Below are 4773 nucleotides of genomic sequence, written 5' to 3' on the forward strand. Positions count from 1 at the left end.
GGGGGTGGGGTTGGTTTGTGCCTTTTTCGCTGCCGTCTCGCGTGGTGTTGGGGGCGCGTGTGGCGGGGGGTGCAGTTCGGGCGAGGACGGCCGACCCCCCCCCCCCTCTGCCAGGTCAGCCCCCACACACACACACACTCCCCTCCTCCTGGGTTCTGAGGCCCTGAAGTTCGCTGAAGCCTCCCTCCCTTCCCTCCCGCAGGGTTCAGGATCTACATTCCTTTGAGTTTACCACTGCCTTTGGACAGGGTCTGGGACTGGATCAAAGGCAGAGTGTGACCCTATTTAATAAAGTGCTGGTGGACTAAGACGGAGGAGGCTGGAAGCTGGGGATAGGGAGCTGCGGCCCCAAAGAGACCAGGAGGGAGGAGACTTAAGACGCCAACTCCGGCTCCCACTCGAGATAATTGCCACGGACGGGCCACATTCTCCCTTAACAGGAGTATAGAGTAGACCTGAGGAACTGCCTGGACCCCAAAGAACTGAGTATTTGGAGCCCCAACGGCCCCCGCGCTACTGGTGGAATAAACAAGAACAAAGTTTTCCTGGGAGGCAGCTTTTCAAATGTGACCATATTTGGTGAGCCGAGCTCCTCGGCGTGGTGGGGCTCAGACTGTGGAGTCCGCTCCAGTGTAGACAGCGCCCCAAGTGCCCGGGTGCTTTTCCCTACCAAATCTTTGTTTCTAACGATCTGTAAACAAACTCCCTTTGAACCACTAATTAATCCTTTGTCTCTAGGTTACTAGGGATAAAGAGGAAACCGGGTCAAACGCAGTGTGCTGGGAAGGAGTAGTAAGAGCCACCACCCCATCCCGCCCCTAGTTCGGGTGGGAGGATTGGAATGACAGTGACATTTCCATTGCAGGAATGGAAGTAGAGCAGGTGGTAGGTATACGAGGTTCTCAGTTCTCAAAAAGTCACTCCCCACAAACTTGCATCTCAGTTAAGTTCGCCTCTATCTTGCGTAGGGGAAAAGATTTTATACTATGATAAAGTGCTAACATTCTAATGGGGAAAGGGAAACAAATTTTGTTCCGAACCTTCTTATCTCGAAGGTTTTTGAGGGAGTTAAGGGTAACAGAGGACCTTCAGGTAGGTTGGTTTCAATTCTAAAGGTTTTAAGAGGGCGAAGGGAAGGTAAAAAAGAATACACTGGCGTTTTAAAAAAAAAAGAAAAAGGAGAAAGAAGGTGGTAGAACTTATTATTTTTCATAAGTGTACAAAGAGGAAGAGTTGGGGAATAACTGAAATCAGATGAACCTCCCTCTTCCCTGCAACGGAAAAAGGAGTGTTGAAGACACAGTTTGGTGTAGAAATTGGGTGGTGACGTGGATAGGATCCAGGACCTGGAGTCAGGATAGACCTCCAAATCTGACAAAGGAAGACTGAACACAACACGGAGAGAGAGAGCTTACTGTACCAATATAGCAAACAGAGATAAAAAGACAATAAATAATAAGAGGAAAGAATTGTTGCAAGCAAAACAAATCAGCTTCAGAAAGTGCCTCCTTAATAGAGAATTGAAAGGAGGGAAAGAAAGTATCTGGAAACTGAGTCAGGTGCCCATCCTTTGGGGAATGGCTACATTGTTATACATTAATGTAATGGAGTACTATAGCCTCATAAGAAATGGTCAAAGAGACTATTTTGGAGAAGCCTAGGAAGATTTTTACACACTGATACAGATTGAAGTTGACAGAACCTAGAAAAAATTTAGCATCAATAATGAAAAAAAAAAAAGAGGCAGCTACGTGGCACAGTGCCCAGCTTGGAGTCAGGAAGTACTTCTCTTTCTGAGTTCAAATCTGGCTTCAGACATTTACTAGTTGTGTGACCCTGGGCAAGTCACTTAACCCTATTTGTGTCAATTTTCTTCATCTGTAAAATGAACTGGAGAAGGAAATACCAAACCACTCTAGTATCTTTGCCAAGAAAATTCCAAATGGGGTCATGAAAAGTGGGATTTAAATGAACAGAAGAGTACAGAAGTAAGAACAGCTTTAAAAGTAATGTGTGAGATTTATTAAATATATTTTTAAGAAGCAAGAGGTATAAAATCGAAATTCGTGGTCCAAACATGATCCTCTGTATGTTCTGCTTTATATAGGGAAATACTCATGGGTTTTTTTTTGTGTGTGTTTGTTAAATTCATAATAAATTAAAATTTTAAAAAACAAACAAATAATGTAACCCTAGAGAAAGAAATGGTGATTACATTATGGTATCTAGGGAGAGACAGATTATCCCAGGAGGCCCCTATGAATATGCTTCAGCTTGCTTGTAGGATTTTAGGGGACGACATTTAGAGGTTGTCACATAATAAAAGAATTTTAGATTTGGAAGAGACCTCAGTGGTTATCTATTCCAGCACATACAAGGAAGAAATCTCTTCTTTCGTTTTTCCAAGTGGTGTCCAACCTTTGCATGATAGAAAGATCTCCAAGGAGGAAGAACTCACCACCTTTCCAGACAACTCCTTCCACTTTGGGGCAGTAATAATGGTAGGAAGTTTTTCCTGACATCAAGCCCAAATGGGTCTCTTTGTAACTTCTACCAACTACTCCTGGTTCTTCCTTGCCATACCAAATTTCCCAAGTCTAGTCCTTCATTCACATGCCATCCCTTCAAATCCTTGAAGACAACTCTTGTGTCCACCATTAGTCTTCTCTTCCCCAGGCTAAACATGCCCAATTCTTTCAGTCCATCGTCATATGATACAAACTCATGGTTCTTCACCCATTTTGGTTGCTCTTCTCTGGATGACCTTCAGGTTATAAATGTTTTTCTTGAACTGTGAAGGCTTGAAACAATATTCCAAATGAGATCTGATGAGGGCAGAATGAAATGGAACTATCCCCTTTCTATTCCTGGAAGCTACACTCTTAATGCATCCCCAAATCACCTTAGCTTTTTTGTGTGCAACATCACATGGCTGGCTGACTCATATTGAGTTTCCAGTCCACTAACACCCCCCCAAAACATTTTGTAGAACACAGCCTTCTAACTATGCTTCTCCCATCTTATGCTTGTGACATTTTTTTTGTACCCAAGTATAAAACATTACATTTACCCCTACTGAATTTCATATTTTTAAATTCTGCCCAAGGTTCTAGCCTGTCAGTATACTTTTGGAACCCCTGCCCCCTCCCCATTTTATGGATAACCCAGAGAGGAATAGCTTGTCCAAGATAATAAGGCTGTAACCAGTAGAGCTGGCATCTAACTCATGTCCTTTGACACCAGTCAGTCAGTGCCTTTTCTTCATATGATGTTTCCTACCAGGGCCATGGCTAAGACCAGAGGTCTTAAATCCTGTAGCTATTGGTTAGTGGGAAATTTAGTAGTGTAGTGTATTTGAAGACCCAGGTTTGAATCATACTTCTGCCATAAATTGTATGGCCAGAGATAACATAATTACTTAATTTCTCAGAATCTCAGTTTCCTCATTTGTAAAATGAAAGACTTGGACCAGATAATCCCTACCACCCCTTCCAACTCTGAAATTATTCTGCTTGCCACAGTTTAAATAGGCTTCTTAAAAAGTGAAATTAACGAAAACTAAGGACAACTTGAGACATATTGATGAAGGGGAGCCAGTCCCCCCTTTTTATTTATTTATTTATTTTTGCATTGCTGATGGCTCCAACTCATAAAAGCCCAGGGTCTTTTTTATTTTTTTAAGACCAGTTGTTGGAGTTGTCTTCTCCTCCTCTCCCTCTTCTCCCTTCCACCCCCCCCCCCTTCCCATAACGGCTGCCTCCAAGTCACTGCCCAGGCAAGAATGTCTAGAGAGTCCCTGTAGTCTCCTTCCTTTCCCATAGCTCCAAAACAGAGCAGCTCGCTGGTCCCCCACCCTGGACCAAGACCAACACCATCAGAGTGAGAATGGGAAGGCTCAACCTTTCCCTGTCACTGGGGTCCCTTGAGCACCATGTTCTTTAGACTATGAGGAAGAAATCCATGGTGATCTTGTCAGAGGCTACTCCCCAAAAGCAGTAATACCAAGATACTGTACTGACTTTGGTATGAGTGAATGGTGAAGCCCCAGAGAGAAACAGTGAAAGTCAGAAAGAAGACATTTAAAGGGAAGGGTGATGAACTAGTTTTAGACATGTTGAGTTTGAAATGTTGATGGAACATTCAGGTGAAGATGTCCTGTAAGCAACTGCAAAGGGAGAGACTGTAAAGAGAATGTACAGGACAGACCCATAATACCAGTAATGTGAGTAGGAAAGAAGATGGAAAATTAACAAAAGAGCTAGGAGTGAGGTATTTCTGAAACCAAGGGATGGGAGAATATCAGGTAGGAGGGGGTGGTTAAACAGTGTCAAAGACTTCAGAGGGGGCAGCTGCTAGGTGGCACAGTGAAAAGAGTGCTGGCCCTGGAGTCAGGAGGACCTATGTTCAAATCCAGTCTCAGACACTGACTAGCCTATGACCCTGAGCAAATCACTTAACCCCAATTGCCTTTAAAATAAAGTTTCAGAAAGGCCATCTGTATTGCCTGATGTAATGTTCATGGGATTTAAGATCTTCCCTGCCATTAATAGGACAAATATGGAGTCCATTAAGGGAAGCTTGCTTAGGGGAGGCTTGCTTGTATAGGAAGGCTTTCACACCTTTTGCTAATTTCTAATTAGGCACTGAGTGACAAGGGGTGTGATGCCTGCTGGCTCTGAGAAGTGTATATATACTTTGAGTTGGTATTTTACTTTGGGGGCTGGTTTAAGAGAAGGATCTTGTGATTCCCTGGTTGAGATTCTGAGTGACCGT

Source organism: Petaurus breviceps, unplaced genomic scaffold (assembly GCF_028583685.1).
Source record: "Petaurus breviceps papuanus isolate PSGF00001 unplaced genomic scaffold, PetGlider_PUasm1.0 688, whole genome shotgun sequence".
Classification (NCBI taxonomy): domain Eukaryota; kingdom Metazoa; phylum Chordata; class Mammalia; order Diprotodontia; family Petauridae; genus Petaurus; species Petaurus breviceps.